The 20,973-nt window shown below is 46.5% G+C and overlaps 1 pseudogene across 1 annotated transcript; it reads right to left on the bottom strand.

Moving 5' to 3' along the window:
- Nucleotides 1-4,813: 4,813 nt before the first annotated feature.
- On the bottom strand, nt 4,814-5,023 carry LOC308646356 (large ribosomal subunit protein eL38-like; annotated as a pseudogene). The gene has a single exon. The product of its transcript is annotated as a large ribosomal subunit protein eL38-like (transcript).
- Nucleotides 5,024-20,973: the final 15,950 nt, after the last annotated feature.

Below are 20,973 nucleotides of genomic sequence, written 5' to 3'. Positions count from 1 at the left end.
TATTAGCTGTTTTAGGGGGTAAGAGCCCAGCATTTCATTTGCTTCCTTAAAGTGGCCTGCTACTCTGTTCATGTTAGCAGCCCTGGTCGAGATGAATCCCAGGGCTCTGGGATTCTGGGGTCTTCCTTGGAATGTTCTCACACTCAAGGATCTCAGAGCATTCACACTGGGCAATCGCGACCCCGCTTGCCAGCAACGTGGAGAAATGCTAAGGAGGTCAAAGAAGATGAAAAGCAGAAGCCCCCAGGTAAGGACCAATGACCAAGGAAATGCTGTTCAGTTCTCAGCAGCTCTCAGTCAGAGAAGGACCAGGGTTTGGTAGCTGAGCCCTGGAACTTTGCAAACCTCTGCCACCTGCAGGTGCCGTCTGGCTTTCACCTGGGTCCTTGGGGGACTTCAAGAACAAGAACCCACAACTAGCAGAACTGGGCGTGTTATAGTCCCCATGGTCTGAGCCTGTCAAGCTGCAGTGATGGGTTGATTGACTCAGGCTTCACTCAATTCCTCTCATCCCCAAGGTGCCAGAGGTGACCCATTCCAATCCTTCTGCAAAGCACCAAGCAGGGCACAGATGTGGAAGCTGAAGACACTTAGTTAACTCTGGAGCCTCTGCTGTGTCAGGCACCATGCTAAGTATGTCACCATGATTAGTTCATTTGATCCTCACAATAGCCCTGGGAAGTATGTTTGTTTCCAACCTATAGTTGCAGACTTTGAGGCTCAGAAATGTTGGGTGACTTGCCCCAAATTAGAAAACTTGTAGATGGTTAGACTGGGCTACTAATCATGTTTGCAGCCTGTGTATGTAGGGATTTTAGAAGTGATGGCAGGGGGTTCCCAAATGTGTTTTTCAGGACTTCAGGAGGCCCTCATGCCTGGCTGAGACCTGGGTGGGTTGCATGTTAGCCTAAATGCCGATGATTTAGTTGGGATTTAGCCAACCAGTGGGAGTTAGGTGCTCACCCCAGCTCTTTGCTGGCCTTCTTGCCAAACCAGCAGCCTCAAATTGCTCATTGACTGCTATTTGGGTTTCTCACTTCCTGGTGACTGAGGATCTGACCCTAACACTCCCAGGACCACGCCCTGCTCTGCTCATGGCTGGGCTTGGGAGCCCATCCATGCAGAAGTCCACATCTCCTCTGTGCTTCCCTCCAGGGCCTTCAGACTGACAGTTTCAGGGACCCCTCCCTGAACAAAGCAGTAGGGCAGCACCTGTCTGAGAGCAGGGATTTTCCTACTTCAGGTGCCTGCCTACTCTTTGCTCCCAACAGCTAAGAGGAAAGGGGAAGCTGGCAGCTATCACTTATCTGCTTATCTTCCCCACCAGCCTTCTGTACTGGGGTGTCCAGGACATCTGGGAAACCATCAAGATTTGATGACATGTTTCTCTTTGGAACTGGGGCCTGGGGGAATCCTGTCTAGAACAAGGTCTCCCAATCCCTTTTTTCACCATTTTAAGAAACATTGTGACCAGGTCCCATTCTGCCTGTCCCTGCCCCCCTGGTCACCACTGCCACCAAATCATCCTTTGTCAACACTGGACTTTTCAAGAGTGTCCCTGACTCATCCATGACATTGTCACATAGTACTTGGATGACTTAAATCATCCCCATGTTCAACATGTGCCCATTGAGCCTGTATGAGGTGCCACTTGTCTTATCTCCTGGGGATACATTCCTGTTCTGTTGATTCTCGTGCCGCCATGCTTAACATAGGTCTGGACATATGGTCCACAGTCCCTACATCTGTTGAACAAATGAATCTTAGGATGTAGCTAACTGAACCCTCTGTCAGTGCTTCTAGATGCTGCTTCTGGCAAGTGTCTGCCATCCTGAGTATATTTGTAGCTGCTTCTTCGAATTTACAGGCAGGATTTTACCTTTGTCCCTGTTAAATAGAACATGTTTGTTCCAGGTGTCTGTCCCTCCAGACCCATGGTCACCTCCTTCCATGATGCTTTCTGATCCAGAAGTGGACCTGTATGACCAGGCTTATCTATCCAGGGGCTTCCTGTTGGGTTTGGCTAATAGGGAACTCTGGCTGGAACCAGGGAGAGGTTGCGGTATTTATTTTCCTTACTCCCTCCTAGAGGGAGTGGTCCTTCATCCCCAGGTCACCGTTTCTCTCCAGGTGGCCTCCTTTACATGATTTTCATCCTTCTGGATTCTGACAGCTGCTTCCTTCCTCCTTCATCCCTGAGGCTTAGGAGTGGGAACAGCTCTGCCAGTGCTACCCTGAGTTACAGAACTGTTTTGAAGGTTCTTTAAAACTTTGTTTCCACTTTTGTAAGCAGTCCCTTTATAAATAACCCATCTTCAAATGATCCTAATATGAGTGTGCCATCTGTTTTCAAAGGGACCCTGACTGCTCAAATGTTAGAGTTGCCCAGCGTCCCAGCCCCAGCCAACAACCCTGGCAACCATGACTACCACGTTTCTCCAAGCTCTCTACAAATACGGTCCCCTTCAGCCCCTGATTGATGTAATGAGAGACTCATTTGAGGGATAGAACTAACACTCACTCAAAGCAATTTCCAAGAGATAGCTAGCTAGTAAGCACTGGAGCTGGGGGAATCGATCCCAGGGAGACTCAGCCCAGAGCCTTTGCACTAAGTTTATGGGATTCTGACTTACTTGGTACTATGCTCAAATTCAGGGCATTTTTAAATAAGATAAGCTTGTTTACCAAATCCTATCCAAGTCACAGAAGAGTCTAATGAGTGGCTCTCACCACCTTCCAGGTGTCCAAGGCGAACTGGTTTCCTGTGACCTGGATGTATAATTAAACATCACTGCAACATGTTCATACAGTTGTCATGTGATGTCTCCCTTAAATCTAGATGAAAAGTATCTCTGGCAAATTCCAAACCACTCTGTTGAGCCTATTAAAACAGGGAAAGAATCTGTAATGATCTCTCATCAGTAGGATCCTTTTCTTTTCTTGGAAGTTTCTCTTGGTTTCCAATTTAGTTCTTTCACTCATGTCCCTTGATTAATGACCCTTTAACTGTCACAGTTCTAGAATCCTGGTCTCCACTTGTTCTAACCATATTACTTTGAGTGAGCTATGCTGAGGCCAGATGCAGACCAGGAGAGAAACTAGAAGGAGTTTGACAGGTTCCTTGTACTTGGAGTTCCCTGGGGAGCTACACACTATGTAGGGCCACCTGAGGAAAGCACAGAGGCTGGGCCAGGGTCAACACTGGCTAGCTCTGTTGAAATTCACATTCATTGTGACAGAGCATATAGTTTGGGACTATCTGAAGTCTCCAGATGTTTTGGGGGTGAGCCAGGGTTTTATATAAAAACAGCTACTGACCATATTGCAGATGTTAAGAGATCAGTTTTCAGAAATGCTTGGTTCATTGACTACTGTGTCCCAGGAACTTGTGGAGACAAAACAATTTGTTCAGCCAATAATTTCTTGGTCTTTGCCTTAGTGTTGTTCAAGGATCTGGCCCCAAGTGTCCCGCTGTGGATGATCAGGGAGATGAATGACCATCATCTGAGGTGAGGAATTTCAGTAAATCCAGGTGGACATTGTCCACCCATCTTCAAATTACCTCACTCTGTTGCAACAGCTGGAGCCAGCCATGGTCTCTTGACAATTCTTGGTTCTACACACATTTGTGATCCAGGAGGGAAGATGGAATCCTGATCCCTAACCCAATCTCTTGGTCACACAGACTAGCATTTATCACACTCCCTCTTGCTCCTCTCTGAAGGCTGCAGAGAGGGGTTCCTGCGTGTTGACTTACAAGGCAGGTGCTTTCTCTCTTCAGGAGTGAGAGGAAATCACTGTTGAAGACCTGGGGAGGCCTTAGTTATATGCTTGGTGTGAATAATACCTGTTCTGCAAGGAGAGCAGCTGGGGAGCTGCAGCTGAGAATGGGTGGTGATTACGCAGAGCAGCAGGGGGCTAAATCAACGCTTCTGATGTTAATCAGCTTCTTATTAGAACAGGGGCCAGGACCCAGGAGAGCCAAGGAGCCCAGGGGACTGGCAGCAGAGTTGCCCTGGTAACCACATCCTAATTGGAGAGGGGTGACCTGGGCAAATGGAGAAGGTGAAGCTGAGGGATCTCCTTTCTCCATCTTTCTGTGCTGACCCTGGAGAGGGAACATGGAGGAGGCAGCATGGCTGGAATGGCTCTTGAGAACCCCTGTCCTGGGGTCCTCACACAATGAGCCAGAGTGCAGAAAGCTTCCAGAAAACTTGGAGCACCAAGACCACAGAACACAGCCTGGAGGGCTTCTGACTCCAGGGAGAGAGTCGAAGTAAATCGCAGGCCAAGGCTGCCTCAACCAGTCCAGCAACTCCTGAAAGTTAGTCAGCATTTGACTCCCATGATAACCAGGTTCATTCATTCTCTTATTTTTTTTTTTTTTAGTTCAGATTCCAACTCTCTGGCTGCCTACATTTCTTTTTCATAAATCGGTTCATATACAGATGTTCCTTGATTTATAATGAAGTTATGTCCTGATAAACCCATCAGAAGCTGACACATTAAAATGCATTTGGTACACTAACTTCTGGACGTCATAGCTCGGCCTAGCCTACCTTAGACATCCTCAGAACGGTTAAACTTTCCTACCATAGGGCAAAAAACCCACAAAGCCTATTTTATAATAAAGTGCTGAATAGCTCATGTCATTTATTGAACACTGCACTGAAAGTGAAAAACAGAACTGTGGTCTGGGTGTGCTTTCACACAGTACTCTATAAATTTAATTACTTACTTACTTACTTACTTAATTAATTAATTAATTTAGATGTTTAAACATTTTAATGTAGCTCACATCGGCTGCTCTGCTTCATTTCAGTTCCTTCATGGCCCAGCCTGGGAGCAGGGACCGCTTCAGCTTCTCTGCTTTCTCCTTGTCGATGAGCAAGGTATAAAGGTATCTGCTACATCGAACTTTAAACTTCACATTATCCTTGTTTTTATTGTTCTTGACAGATTTGGCATCCTTTCAAATGGCTGTGAGCAGAAAATCTTTGATTTCCTCAATTTTCCGTGGCATGGTGATGACGTGGGCAGATGGCACACATGGGCACTTCTCCCTGAGGACAGCCACAGACCCTCACAGCTAATACTGTGAGCTGAAGGGAAAAGAAAAAGTACTCTATAAGTGTAATGGCAGTTTTATTATTCTGAAATGAAAAACAAATTTGAGCATGCTTTGCTTTTGACTGGGATTGGAAAGAAAATCTTTTCTGTGACGGGTCACTTCACAGATGCTTCAGGCTGGCCATAGCCTCTGCCCCATGACTCAGCCTTGCATGTGCAGTGTGAGTGAGAGGTGCATGGTCAAGGTCTGCATGAACAGGCAGAGCTGACCCGGACTTTGACATGGTCAGGGGGGGCTGTAGTCCACTGACCCCTGCTGGATCCAATAGGCATCACTTTGCTCTTGGAATGAAAGGAAAGGATCTGGTGGCAACAACCAACATGGACTGGCAGGGGGTGGCCCGCTGGACTGTTGTGACTAGAAGGAGCCTAAGTCTCTGTGCAGGTTTGGTGGAAAGGCTGCTGGGATTGATTAGTGGATGGAGAGCAGCGGTTGTGTGCTGGGTATCTGCAGATCTGCTGGGCAGCCTTGCGTCTGGCAGAGTGAGCTGGATTACCACGAACACAGGTGGACCAGTGTGAAGGGAATGCTCAGACATAGAGGTGGCACTGTGGGAGGTAAAAGGGCACTTTATGTTTAGACACAACTAGTCACCGTGGATCTGCCAGATCCGATTAATATAAACCAAATGCCTCCTCTGTGGCATCCACTAGTCTAGGAGCTGTGTCCAGCTTTTCCTTCCTCAGGTAGCCAAATGCCACAGCCTGAGAGGATCCTGACACTAGTGAGAGGCAGGTCAGGTCTCTCTGCACCAGCACTGGTGGGCAGGATCTTGTGTGGGGATATTTTTGCTTCCCAGTGTCTGGCAGCTGCTGGGCGGAGGTGAGGTTGGCCCAGGATACTTTGTTACACAAAGCCAGGGTCTTTGCCCTTGCCCTGATTTTTTGTTCAGGGCTGCCTTTATTTCCTGGTTTTCTCTCTGGAAATAGAATCTGCCCTGAACTTGTTTGGGCCTGGGGTCCTCGATTAGCTTTTATTGGCCCCAGTCTAGTCCTGAAGCTTCTATCCAGGGTTCCACTTTACTCCAAGGGTTCCCAGAACCACCATGCTTCTCAACACCCTCTTAAACCCTGTCAGCATGGTACTTGCTCCATTAAAGGAACATCATCACTGTAAGGCGCTCTTCAGCATACCCTGGATCAGAGCCACGTGCTGCTTTGCCACTGTGACCTTGATGATCAGCTCTCTATCCTGGGGCCAGCCCCACAGTCCTGAGCTCTTTTTGGTGAGTTGCCACATTTATCACATCATAAGGAGTCACATTTCTGACATTGGCCAAATGACTCCAGCTCTGAGCACTAATCTGCCAGATTTGCGGGTTTGCTTCAGATGCTGGCTTTCCTATTTTGGGCCTCTCTGTATGTTCACAGGGATAGATTATCAGGTCATATTGGGCTCTAGTATGTGCTGCTTCCTGATGGCCTCTGTCCCTCTCCATGAGCCTCTGGGCCCATTGATCTCTATTGGATCACAGTTGTTCCCTCCATGTAGACCTGGGGGTGGGGGCACAAAGAGGAGACACAGGATTATGATTCCATCACAGACATGACAAGGCCCTTAACTAACCAAAGTGGCCCAGAAACCAGTTTGTAAATTTTGATAAGGTTTTACTAAATGATTGGGATAAAGTTATAATTTCACATGAACATGTCCCCACCTGCTCTCAGCCTGCCTGTGGTAGTGGGGCCTGCTCACCCCGACCACAACAGCCTCATGAGCCTGCTGCGTCCCCTGCAGTCTGAGCTGCATGCCTGATGCCTGGTCCCAGGTTGATGAACAGCAGAAATGATCACTCCCTTCAACAGAAACTCCACTCGAAATCACAGCTTCCATCAGGGAAATGACATCAGAACACATGACATCAGAACGGCATGCCTCCAAAAGCCAAGAGGGTCTTGGTTTTGAGTGCTCCATATGTGGAACATTAAACATTCTGGGTTGAGCTTCCCACACCAGGCCCTGTGGGCCTATTTATAGAGGTGCTTCTAACACGGGGCAACAGTGATACTTTCCCCTGGAGCTCAGCCTCATAAACACAAGCACAGCTTCTCAAGAAAAGCAACAGTATGTAAACTCAGGATAGTATAAATCCACTGGAAAATACAGATATGTTTCTTGCCACACGGAGAGAGTCAAGTCTGCAGGGCAGATGCAGACTAAGACATGAACTGGTAATACATTACCTTAGGGAACATGCAGCTTCTTACCTTTGGGATGTTATGTTTGCAATTGGGATTGCAAAATACAATCCCTTGGGAATGCTCAAGAGTCTGAGGACTGCACCATCCTTAGAGCAATAATGTCAAAAGCTCTTGAGGCTGGCCTGGGAATTAGCATTTTAAAAAGCTCCCAGGTGATTTTAATGTGAATTCTGAATTGGAAATGCCTGCTCTGAAATGCCCACATCCTGGCATTGGGTGGTGTTAATCAGGACCGGCTGGGTTATCCTATAGTAACTTGTTATTCCCAGGATCTTAGTGGTTTCTCACAATGACTCATTTTTCCACCACACTGCCTATCTGTCCATTGAGGGTTGGCAGGGAGCAAGCTAATGGAAGGTTCATTATTGTGTGATGGCGCCATTTGGTTCCATTGGTTTCCATGGCAGGGAAGGGACTGCTTGAAGGTCCCACCAGGCTCCACCATTTTGGGGGCTGGAAGCAGCCTATGTCACTTCCTCTCACAGTCCATTGGCCAGAGCTGATCACATGCCCTTTCCTAGAACCAGGAAGCTGGAATGGAAGAGGGCGTGTGCTGACAGATGTGGGATGAACGCCATTGTCTCTGCCACATTGGCAATTTTCACATCTTGTCTCCCCATACTGACTGGTTCTTACTTCACTCAAGGTTTCATTAAGGAAGTTTTACCAGAAGGAAAAACAGCTCAGGTTTAAGTCTCCATCACTTTGAGAAGAACTGCCTGCCATTTTGGTATATTTCTAGCTTCCACAAGTCTCATCAAAGTTTGACAGAACATGTATATATTTTCCTCTGGTCACTTGAATGTAATGTCAACCATTTCACAACTTCCTACTGATTTGTTGCTTCTTAACGTTTGTAGCATGCTGTTTTAAGTATGGCAGCTCTGCAGGGCATATTTTGTAGGGCCAATTCCCTCTCACCGACTTTCTATTTCAGAAGTCTCTTTTTGTTTATTGCATGCATTTATTGTTCCAGGAAACATTTTTAAAAAATTGAGTGTTAAAAAATTTGGTTATGATTTCTATTGAGATTAGTTATCTTTACAATATTATCTTCTGCTTCAAGGAAATGCTCTGTATTTATAATTATTAAAGTCTTTTGGGTTTCTCAATGGATGTTAGCATTTTTTTCTTTATAGGTCTTACATATTTCTTATTAAGTTTATTTTCAAATAGATGTCTATGTGTGAGTCTGTATATATGTTCATATATATGTGTATAGGATATTTTTCCCATCATGCTTTCTAAGTGCTTATAGATGGTATTTAGGTGTTTAAGGTTGCTATTGAAAGATATATATTCATTTTATAATAATTCACTTTACTAAACTCTAATGGATTTTATTTCCAGGTAGAAAATTATATTGCCTGGAAACAAGTATAATTTTGTCATGTCCTCTCTTAATAATTTCATGTCTTATTTATTTTCTTACCTTGCTGCATTGATTAGGCCTCCAGAACAATGTTCAATAACAATAATAATAGAGGTGTTCTTGTCTTACCTTATCTTAATGGTAATGACTACAGTGTTTCTCTATTATTTTTTATGTTGATTGGTATTTTGGGATAGATATCTTTATTACACTAAGATCATGTTCTCAGTTCACAGAATATATATTTGTTAGTTGCGGAGCAGGCTGAACGAATGTTAGCTGCAGGGTGCGCTGAACACTTGACCCTCACCCTCACCTGTCTGATTCCTTATTGCTTGTTTGCTTCAAGTCTGAACACTCAACCCCACTCAAGGCTGAACACTCCACCCCACTCAAGGCTGAACACTCCACCCCCCACCTGTCTGGTGCAATGGAAACCCAAATCTAGCCCCTGCCCCGTCTGCCTGAGGGCAGAAGATGACACCTTAGCAACTATGATCCAATCACTGTACGCCAACAAGGCAGCTTGCAGACCCAGAGACCCCCTTAGATTTTGGCTATAAAAACTCTCTCCTGCAGCGGCCTCCTCTCTCTTTTGTGCTCTCTCTCTCTCTCTCTCTCTCTCTCTCTCTGCCCCCTCCCCACTCTTTCTCTCTCTCTCTTCTTTCACTTTCTCTCTTGTGCTTTGCTCTCCCCCTCGTTTTGCGCTCTCTCTCTCTCTCTCCTATCTTTTCCTGCTCTCTCTCTCTCTCTCTCTTTTTCTCTTCTTTCCTTGTCAATCAGACACCACCACAATAAAGATCTCTTGGTTGCTCCGATTGTCGTGGTCACTTTCCTTTCAATATATATTAGTAATATTTTATAAAATACTTTTTTGATTGATTCTATGCCTCTTTTATGTCCATTTTTTGTCCTGTTGATGTGATAGTAATAATTTTTTAATCATTATATTTAATCCCTGAGGAATAAAAATGCATCTGAGATCTTTTAAAGACGGACTCTCAACTGACATTTCCCATCTTCAAACTCACTTCCTCTGTGCCTAACAACAGGTGTCTCCCCAAACATGCAAGGTGCTTTCTAACTCTTCATATAGGTCACATCACTTTGTCTGAAAGGGAGTACCCATATCTTCCAAATGGGTACCCCTGAGCAATCTTCAGACCTAGGGCAACCGGGTGTGCTGGTTGGCTGGGACAGTTCTGGTTTGTGCTTTCTGCCCCAGTGAAATCCCCACTCTTGAATGTGTCTTAGGTTGGAGTGAACTATATGGCCACCCTCTCTTTAGATAAATTGTCCCTGCTCCCCCTTAAAGAGTGGAACTTCTCCCTCTGGGTACCCACACCTCCCTGTATGTATTTTCACTATAGCACTGAATGCAATGCATGCTCCCTCAGTGCGAGTGAGCTGGCACCCAGTAGGTGCTTGACCCATGAGCCAAGGTTGTTTGTTGAATGATAGTTTGTTATGATTTCAATTTTTTTTTTTAATAAGAAGAGCTCTCCTTCCAGGGCACCTCCTCCCCACAGTACCGCTCTCTGAGGCTGATGGCCAGGCCCAGGCAGCACTGGCAGCACACACCCTCAGTGTAGTGAGACCTTTCTGCTTTAGGTCCTTGGGAAACTCAAACCATGGCTTGGGGCCTCCAAAGGCGGGGGAAAGAGGAGGGGAGGGGAAGGAGAGAGGTCTAGAAGGTAAGAAGAAGGATGGAGGAGAACAGAAAGGGCAAAAGGGAGGAAGGGAAGACAGTGGCAGACTGAGGAGAAAGGGAGGGAGGAGGGAGGCATGGAGGAGGAGAGTAGGGGACAGTGGCTGTCCCAGAACAAGGCCCTGCCCCTAGTGTGGCTCTCATGCAGCTATTTAGGGAGGTGTTAATTTCTTAGCTATTTGGGGAAATTTCACAGGCAGATTTATCTTGAATTTCTTGGGCTTCACCCGCCTATGATTGCAGAATGTCACATTGCTTCTAGCTACTCAAATTAAAATAAGATGAATCTGTATTGCCTTTGCTGATAGCAATGACTCCTCCGAAGGATCAGGGCCTGTAGCCCTATTTTGGGGGGTTTCTCAGGTGCAATCTCATGTTTGTGCAGAGGGGGCCTCTTTGCATCCAGGCTCCCTCTTCCAGCTTCTCTTTGCTTCCTCTGATGTCCATGACCCTGGGTGGGGCCCCACCTTGCAGAGCCCAGCCATTCCAGTGATTCCCCTGCTCCCATCCTGGCCTTAGGGAGGAGAGACTCTGTTTCCCTCTTGCTCCTCAGGCTCTCCCCTTAATTTCTTCTGCTTGGCAGACCCCAGGCAGGCCCTAAATATTCTGAGCATTGTTGAGAATTGTGAGAGAACAAAGAAGAAGCACAGCCCAGGGGTGCCTATGAAGACATCCATCTTTAAGGTCCTTTTCTTCTGCTTGGCAGACCCCAGGCAGGCCCCTGGGCACTGTGGTGCATGCCTGGTGATCCCAGAGGCTCTGGAGGCTGAGGCAGGAGGATTGTGTGTTTAATGCCAGTCTCCGCAAATTAGCAAGGCACTTAGTAACTCAGTGAGGCCCTGTCTCTAATAAGATATGTAAAAAAGGGCTGGGGATGTGGCTCAGTGGTTAAGTGCCCATGGGTTGAATTCTCAGTACCAAAAAAAATAAATAAAATAAAATAAAATAGATAAAAAAAATCTAAGGTCCTTTTCCAGGACCTGGCCCATTTTGTGAACATGCTGCCAGACTCCTCTCCTCTCCATCCTTTCCCCAGGTGACCCCTGAGATGAGGCAATTTTACATCCTCCCAGGCTCACCTCTGAGGACTATTTTAGTTTTCTGTCACTGCTGCTAACAAATGACCACAAACCAGGTGGCTTAAAATACCAGAAGTCAATTGTTTCATAGTACTGGAGGCCAGAAGTTCAAATCAAGGGGTTTCCATGGGTGGCTCCTCTGGAGGCTCTGAGGGAACAAACTGCCCCTTGTTTCCTCCTAGCTCCTGGTGGCTGCTGGCTGTCCCCAGCATTCTTTAGGTTTGTAGATATGTCACTTCAATCTCTGCCTCCACCTTCATGTGTTCTTCTCCCCCATGTACCTCAGATCTCCTTCTCCTTACTCTTTTAAGAACACCCATCACTGACTCAAGGCCCATCATCAATCCAGTATGATCTCATCTCAAGCTCTTTTAACTATATCTGCAAAGACCTGATTTCCAAATAAGTTCACATTTGAAGGTAGTAGGGATTAGGAACTTGGCCATTTTTTTTCCTTCAAGGACCCAATTCAACCTGTTACAGAGTCCCATTGCTTCCAGGATGGGCACTTTCCGAGAGGGAGTATCTTTCTTTCTATACCTACCACAGTGTGGTCTTGCTCTCTGATCTCCAGAGACAGCTAGATTGCCTCCAACACCCTGGGCCAACAGCCACCCTCATTCCCTTTGTCCTTATAAGGGGCAGTGTGCAGCTGTTGCAGAGTGAACCAGGTGCCCTGACCATGAGGAGGGCGGTGCATGCCATAAACTGAAGGGCACAGAGCTCTGAATGCTCATCAAAGAGAAGCAGAGGTGGTAACAGAGGTCATTAACTCCCATAGGGTAGTCGCAGTTTAGCTGGAGTTGGAAGAGAGAGGAAAGTCTGCCAATGTCTTTAGAACCCCATAGAAGGAGGTCAGACCTCCAAGGCTCAAGTCTGTTAATAACCTGGTGCTGATAAGTGAACTTATAAGGGACCATCGTGGTCACATAGTCCAGTGTTTCCTAAACGAAGGTAGGCATTAAATAGGGGGTGAAGAGAATATTGAGTTCTGTGATCCAACCAGTAGAGGACACCCAGCTTAAGCAGACACACATGCATTTCCAGACTGAAGAACTTCTTGTTATCTTAAGCCAAGTGTTGCAAAATGAAATGTGCATGGGGGCTGGGGATGTGGCTCAAGCGGTAGCGCGCTCGCCTGGCATGCGTGCGGCCCGGGTTCGATCCTCAGCACCGCATACCAACAAAGATGTTGTGTCCGCCGAGAACTAAAAAATAAATATTAAAAATTCTCTCTCTCACTCTCTCTCCTCTCTCACTCCCTCTTTAAAAAAAAAAAAAAAAAAAAAAAAAAAGAAATGTGCATGGGCCAGGCAGGTGGTGGAGATGAGTGTGTTGGACCAGTTGGGGATCATGGGACACAAGAGGATGTTACCCTATGGTACAGGCACTTCTGACCTAATGTTAGAAAGCAAGGGGACATGGGCACAATTCACAACTGCCAGGGAGAAGTGGTCAGTAAACATTCCCCAAAGTATTCATGTGGCATACTGTGGAGGGGGAAGGGCTGTGTTGCAAACTGTGAATGCGCTGGGAAAAACCATGAAGAGCCAATGAGAGGTCTGCCATAGATGGACCTCTTTCTTTACTATTTACCAGTTAGTATGAGCTATTTCGAGTTGTAGCAGAATAGACTGCTTGTCACCATCCCAAAACTGAAGACCTGAGTTCAGAATCCGCCTCCAGCTTTCCTGCTTCTTAATTATATTACCTGGAGTAAGATGCTAAACCTCTTGGACTCTCTGGCTCTCCATTTGGTATTGATTGCTGTGTAACAACCCATCCCCAAACAACAATAATTTCTTTTGCTCTGTTAGGCATTGACAGGGTGCAGCCAGGCAGTCCCCACCCACAGTCTCTCAGGTGGCTACAGGCAGATGGTGGTAGGTGCTGGGTGGGCTGGGGTCATCTTGAAGTCATCTTCTCTTGTATGTCTGGCACCAGGACAGCAGAGACTCATATGGCTGGCTTCAGGGCAGCGGACTCCTTATATGGTGGCTCAAGGGTCACAAAGCAAGTGTGGTCTTAAGACAGAGCAGCCAGCAGAAATTGTGTGCTTTTTGAGTCCTGGAAGTCATGCAGCAGTGTATTATCCATCCGGGTGGCCACAAAGACCACCCAGTTTCAAGTGGATGGGTTGTGGACTCCCTGTCTTGGTGGGGTGAGTGTCAAAGAATTTGTGAACATGCTCTCTAACCATTACGCCCTCCAGCCAGTTGGGCTAACATGCCCCTTTACATACAATGGGCATGCCACTCTATTGAACCTGACTTCACTCAGAGGCCATGGTGGTAATTCCACTTTCTCAGTTCTTATACATAATGCTGAAGGGAACATCTTTGTGCCTGGTTTTTCCTTTCTACTTTCGGCTCTCTCCTTGGGATGGGATGCCAAGAAGGGAGATTGCAGGATCAAACAGTAGAAACGTTTTAATCGACGCTTCAGTTTTCAAATAGCTTTTGAAAAAAGACACGCTGAGAAGACTCCGGCTGAGTCATGCTTCCCGCACCTTGGTGGTGTGTACATGGACTGCCTGGGTATTTTGGGCCCTGGACTGAAGGTTATTTTTGCTTGCTTCCATTTCACTTTCACAATGCATAATCAAAATGCTTTTGCTTGAACGCAGATGGGTCCAAAGCTCTAAAAACAGCTCCCGGGCTCTGCAGGAGAGGGTTACTCTTCTGTAGAACTTTGATGTGTCCTCACCCATGGGGAACAGGACAAAGCAGAGAGGACATGAAGAGACCCAGCTCGGCAGGGACCCTGCTTGGCTAGAGGCACAGGCCCACACTTGCTCTAAGTAACATTTCTGAGCCGCAAAGCTCATGTTGTCTCCTGGACTTTCTTACTTGATCTTCCTGATGATCCCAGCAGTCACAGAGTTTTTGTGTGGTGCATTATGGGAAATATATGGGCATTTGAATAAGATCTTTTTGAGCCACATGTTTCCCTTTCTGAAGATGGGGCTGCTCAAGTGGTGGTTAAGAATATCTGCTGTCTGCTAGAAAGCCCTGGGTCTCCTTGACCAAGACCTGGAGATGTGGTGATGATTTGGGTGATTATTTAGAGAGTGAGCCTCCCCAGGGACTAAGTTGTCTAGATAATTGCTTCTAGAATTGACTGCTCCTTGCTGTATAAGGCTTTCACATGACATGCAGACTTAGAAAGGGCTAGATGCTTTCTATTTTAAGTCCCCCCCCACCCCCAGGATTCACAGGAGCCAGTTGGGATGTTAAGGGTTGATTTTCTTTGACTGTAAATTTAGCTAGTGACCTTAGTGGGACTTGCCACTTAATTTAATCTTTTCACAGCAATGTGGCCATGGAGGGTCCAGCTCTGAACTTGAGAATCAAGAGACTAGTCTCTGTTCCAGCTCTGTCATTCACCTGGTGGGTGACAAACCACTTCTCTTTTAATATCTTTAGATGCACCAAGAGCGACATGGAGCTGAACTTGGCCTCCAGCTCCTACAGACATTGCAGCTCTGGAACATGATGTTGTGTGACAGACATCCCCTAGGGTCCTTACTCCAAGATTGCTCTGCCTTAGAATTGCTTCCATCTTTCTCCTGCCATTTTTCAGATTGAAATGAGGGTTTGAGCATGAAGGAGAGGCATAGATTATACTCTTGGAAAAATGCATTGTATTAGTTCATTTAGGCTGCTATGACAAAATACCACTGGGGAGCTTATGAACAACAGAAATTTATTCCTCACAGTTCTAAAGGTTGGGAAGTCCAAGATCAAAGTATTGGCCTGCCTCCTCATAGATGGTGTTATTATTCTTGCTGTGTCCTCACAAGGTGGAAGGAACAAAATAGTTCTTTGGGGCTTCTTGTATGAAGGCACTAATCTCAATTATGACCTATCATTTCCTAATACCTTTGCCCTGACAGTATTTCCATGTGCAAACTTTTCTTTAGGGCTGGGGGTCCCATACTTTTAGACCACTTAAGGGTTTAAAATGGCAGAAGGCTATCTTAAACTAGGATCTTTCAGAAGACAAGGATTTGAATGGAAGTGGATTATTTGGGAGCTTGCGTGAGGATATGAAACACAAAGAGAAGGAGGCCAATCATGATGGTTGTAAACTTGACTGGATTATGATATGCTTGGAAAATGGGCAAAGCACATTCCTGGGTGTGTCTGTGAGGGTGTTTCCAGAGATGGGAAGACTAACCCTGAATGTGGGTGGCACCATCCAATAGGTTGGGGGGCTTGGATGGAACAAAAATTAGCAGGAGGGGGCCCACCTGCATTCCCAAGATGGACTCTTCTTGAGTGGGGGCATATTTTGTGGCTGTCATTCCCTGGGGACATCAGACTCCATCCTCTCCAGCTTTTGAACATGCATGCTCACTAGTGACTCTCTGGGAGCTTCCAGATCTTCAGCCTCAGAGAGGGGCTGCATCATTGATCCCACTTTTTCTGAGGCTTCCGGCTTCTTGGGTTCCGGCTTCTCCAATCTGCAAATTATTGTTATGTGACTATCTGGCCTCTGATCATGCAAGCCAATATAACAGATCCTCTCTTATGATTATATATGCATTCTCTGAGTTATGTTCCTCTAGAGAACACTAATACACCAAATGCAGTGTGTGAGAGAGAGTGGGTTTCCACATGAGTAGCTGGAGCTCTGTCTTTCTGGAGAATTCTGGGTGTACTCTGGGAGAATGTAACACAGAGCTGTCTACCCTAGGCGATGTTTTCCCCTCAGGAGCATTAACTCTCCAGCCTGTCCAGCTTGCCCTGCACAAGCCCTTGGGTGGAGCAGTGCAGAGGTTTGCACATGGCATGTACTGGAAGGAGACACTGAGAGGAATTGGGCGAACGCTTTGACAATGTCTTGGGCAAAGGCTTTGACAACGATGGATGCTGCTGGTGACACATTGAACATTGCCTGGATTTTCTTTTTGTTCATTGTATTACAGTGTACAGGAAATTTATCTTGTAAGAAAATCCATTTTTACTAAGCAAGTATGGGAGTCTTTTGATGTTCCATTTTATCAAGAAGATAGAAATTAGCTCAGTGGTAGAATGCTTACCTAGTATGTGTGAGACACTGGGTTTGATGCTCAGCACTGCATATTAATAAAATAAAGGTCCATTGACAACTAAAAAAAAGGAGGATAGAAATTATCTTTAATTAAAAGGAAATGTCTCATTTCTTTAATTTACTCCAGCAAAATTCTGGAGACATTGGAAAGGTACATGAAGGCCTGATTATGTTGAAACCATGCAGTGAATGGATTTGTGGAGTTTGGGAGGAGTTTGTGGAGAGAATAACAACTCAGGTCCTATAGAGAAGAGGCAAGAAGATGCCTGTTTAAGTAAGCTTTACATCACTATAATAAAATACCCGAGACAATTAACTTATAAAAGAAAAAGTTTATTTTGGCTCTCAGTTTTGGAGGTTCTAGTCTGTGACAAGTTGGTCCTATGGCTTTGGGCCTGTGGTAAGGCAGCATATCATGGTGGGAGCATGGAGTGAAACAAAACCACTCCACTCATGGCAAAAGGGTGAGGAGGAGGCCAGTGTCCCACCATCCCTTTAAGGTCATACCCCCAATGATCTAAGACCTCCCAGTAGGCCCCTATTCCTAAAGTCCACTCCCCTCACTCCACTTCACCTCCCTGGGGACCAAGCCTTTGAGTGACAGTCAAAAGCCAAACTCTAGCAATGCCCCAAAGCATTGTGTAATGAAGACAACCTGATGATTTTGCCATTGATGTGCTTCTAGTCAGAACAGATTGGTCAAGGATTCATCAATTCACCTCTTCTCCTGCATCCTGCCCGCACCATTTGTCAAGGGTGCAAAATGGAGCCAACACCTCTGGCTTTGCTAAGCATTTGCAAGCCCCCAGTTTTTGGCAGACTAAACAGTCAACACTCAGGGTCTTCAAAGAAGGAGATTATCTCTGCCCCTCAAAGGAAGATGGAAGAAAAATAACTATTGTGGGAGGCAGGAAAATAGGGACCAGGACGAGGTGTGATTGCACCTCTGGGCAGAAGAGAGCAGAAGGGCTTCCTCCTGACTGTCAGGATCCAGGCTGATGTCTGACAGGACATGGCAACTGAGCTGGTCCTTGGCCTGGATAGCGCAGGTGCTCCTATCATAGAGAATTGCAGTGGAGGGAGGTATGGGGAAGTGGAGGCGTGTTCGGGTTTCTTGGCTAGTCCAATGTGGCTTCATGAGAAGACATCATGGACAACATGTGGGAAAGAGAGGAGGGGGCCAGGGTGTACAGAGCGGGGTGTATATTGGGAAGAGGAGACAGGAATGACCTGTGGGCGACATGGGAGCCATTAAGGCCTCCAGAGCTGGGCAGGAAGGGCTGGCTTTCACATATCCTGGCTATCAGTGTTGTCCGTGAATCAGAGCATCCAGCTTAGAAACGGGTGTGGAGGATTGGTGCGGTGGCTGGTAGGGTGGTGATGGGTTAATTTCTTGTGAATGTCAATTTATTCTGAAAAGCAGCATCTACCTTTGCTTTCCTTTCTTACTTTGGGAGAACGAGGCACCGACCTGAGACTTGAACCCTGATCTAATCTCCTGTAAATAGCCTTGCTCCATTCTATGGGGCTATTTTCCTTGGAGATGCTACCTTTCTGGATTGGTTCTGTCTAGTCTCCATTAGGGGTCTTGTAAGTGATCTGGGGTTGCAGAGTGGGGTGGGTGAAGTTCATCCAAACATTGAAATGCTAAGGGGCGGGTGCTGTCAGGAGTGAAGGGCAGAATCAGATTTGTCTAAGATGATTGGCTCATGTGAGGAGGCTGCCTGGCTGGTGTGCCATGAAAGAAGGACAGGAAACTTGTTTGGATGTCTTGTTTTTAAAATTTAAGAGTATTAGAACAAGGATCATTATTAATAAAACTTAAATTGCCATTCTTCCCTTCACCAGAAAGGAAAAAATTTCCTTACTTATTCATTCATTCTCCAAATATTTATTGAGCATATACTATCTGCAGTCTCTGCCTCGGGTGTTTAGGAAACAATAATGAACACAAACAGACAAGCCTCCAAGAGTTCACGTCTTAGCAGCAAGACTGAGAATGAACAAGGGACAAAGAGGCATGGGAGATGCTAGCTCATTCTCCCCCTGGCTCATGGCTTCCAGGGGAGGGACCACCCTCCCTTTGTTTGGTCTTCAAGATCCTTCCCAATCTGTACCCGTCTACCTCTCCAGTCACTCCGTCTACCCTCCAAGGTCCAGCTCAATCCTCTTGCCTATGCTGGGAGACAGTTTGCTTCCTTGGCTCTGAGCAGTTAGTTGTTCCACTTTGTTCTTACACCTCATATTTTCTGGGACCATCCCAATATAAAAATTAAAAAAAACACTTTTCTTATATACTCAAGCCTTGAGTTAGCACAAAAATCATAACCAGGTGCTGAGTTTGTTAAGAAATGCTGGCCCCATTTCCACACCTCTGTTATCACTTCTATCAGTGTTAGTGGTGACTTATTGTCCTGTCTCCCCTCCCCACCCTCAGCCTGAGAGTCTGGTTCATCTCAGAGCCCAACATACGCTCGTGCTCAGACGGTGTTTTCTTTTCTTTTCTTTGGTACCAGGGATTTGAACCCAGGGGTGCTTAACCACTAACCGCATTTCCCAGCCCTTTATAAATATTTTACTTAGAGACAGGGTCTCACTAAGTTGCTTAGGGCCTCGCTAAATTGCTGAGGCTGACTTTGAACTTGTGATCCTCTTGCTTTAGCCTCTCAAGCCTCTGGGATTATAGGCGTGCGCCACCATGTTTGGCTTTCAGGCAGTATTTTCTGAACAAACCATCAGATTGAATGTGGGCTTCACAGAGCAGCAAATCTGTCTAGGACCCTCAGAACCAAGTGTTACTCAAGAAGGGGAGTAGTCTGTCCTCGGCCTGTCACCTCCAGCTCTGAGGAGGACACAGCAAGGCAGGCTGAAAGCTGAGCCTGAAATGATTTCAAAGAAATGTGCTTTCGCCAGATTCCAGTCCTGGTCTGCAGCATCTCTGCAGGCCAGGCCTGGTGGCTGTTTACTATATTTCATAATATATTAAACGCAGGCTCCAAGCCCTGTTCCGGGCGTCGCTTGCCTCTTGCCACTCTCTGAGGGCTGAACTTCGCAATCCTGCAGGTGGATGAGCAGAGCCTGGGGCACGTTTCAGCTCAAAGACGTCAAAGCAAACACTGGGCATCTCAACTGAGCACATTCCTGAGCTCATTAAACTGAGTGAAGTGAGCCCAGCCGGATGGAGACCAGAGAGGAGACAGCCGGTCCTCGCCCAGGACACAGCTGGGGCCAGGCAGCAGCAGCACCTGCTGAAGGGGGGCTCAGTGCCCAGTCATCATTCTTCCCTCTTCTTGTCCTGATTTGGTCCCTTCCATAGCCTATTGTCCCCCAATCATGGGGCAAGTAGGTCTGTGCCAGCTTTGGGGAGTTTGGCTAGTTGAGAACACCCGTGGCTCTGCCCGGGAGGAACTTACCAGCGGCAGGCAGACAGGCTGTGGTGGAACCAGTCAGTCGGCAGGAACGGATTATGTGAGATGAAAAGCTAATGTGACGGACCGCCCAGCCGAGAACTGGAAGGGTGGGATTTCACAGCCACACCAAGTCAGTCAAGGCCACAGGAGTTGGAGAAAGCACTAGCAGGATCCTCAGGGTAACTTTTAGAACAAGGCGTCCATGAAAGATGGGCCGGGCGTGGCTTAGCACCTCAGCAATTCTTTTGCTGCACCTTTAAGCCTGTCTCCTTGATGTGATTTTCCTTTTGTTTTGGGGCTGCTAATGAATGGTAAATGGTTTTCAAAGGCATGCATGACTTGGAATCTTTGTGAGAGGTGGTGAATGTTATGTTCATTCACTGGTTTGAGTGCTAAGGCAGGGTGAGGCAGAGAAATCAGATGGAGACAGACATGTTCGGCTTCTAATTTTGATGAGCTGTGAAGCCTCGGACAGGTTGCTTGTCCCCTCTGAATTTGTTTTCTATTCTGTAAAAAGAGGATGGACCCTATGAAAGCGTATTGTACTGGAAGTGGGGAGATTCGAGCCAAGTCATGCTTTGTGCTTAAGTGGGCTTAGAACATATTTTAGCAAAAACCCATGAAGACATAACAAGAAAAGGAAGGCTGGACAGTGTCACAGTGTCACAATTCTGGGACCATGGAGTGAGCCAACAGGACCCCTAGTGTTTGACCTCATGGGGCAGAGGGACTAGCTACCATGAAGCCCCTCCAATGGTCCTGGCTGTGGCCCCCTCCTTGTGTGGATGACATTTTTAGGAACAAAAGCCAAGTGGCAATGTAAGTCTTAATCAAGGTACAGCAGCACATTGTCTTGCGACTTAGCCATGAAAGATGGATTGGAGTGAGTTTTGGAGGGAGCGTCAGGGTCAAGATCAGTATGATGAAGGTTCCAGGCTGTGCAGTTCCTGGAACCCATGGGCACCCTGGGTGTGACATATGCCTGTTTTTTTCTCTCTCTGATATAGTCATGACCAG

Source organism: Spermophilus citellus (genome assembly GCF_964194105.1).
Source record: "Spermophilus citellus genome assembly, chromosome: 4".
Classification (NCBI taxonomy): Eukaryota; Metazoa; Chordata; class Mammalia; order Rodentia; family Sciuridae; genus Spermophilus; species Spermophilus citellus.
Note: the sequence above shows the minus strand (reverse complement) of the source record. Positions and strands in the feature narration are given on the sequence as shown.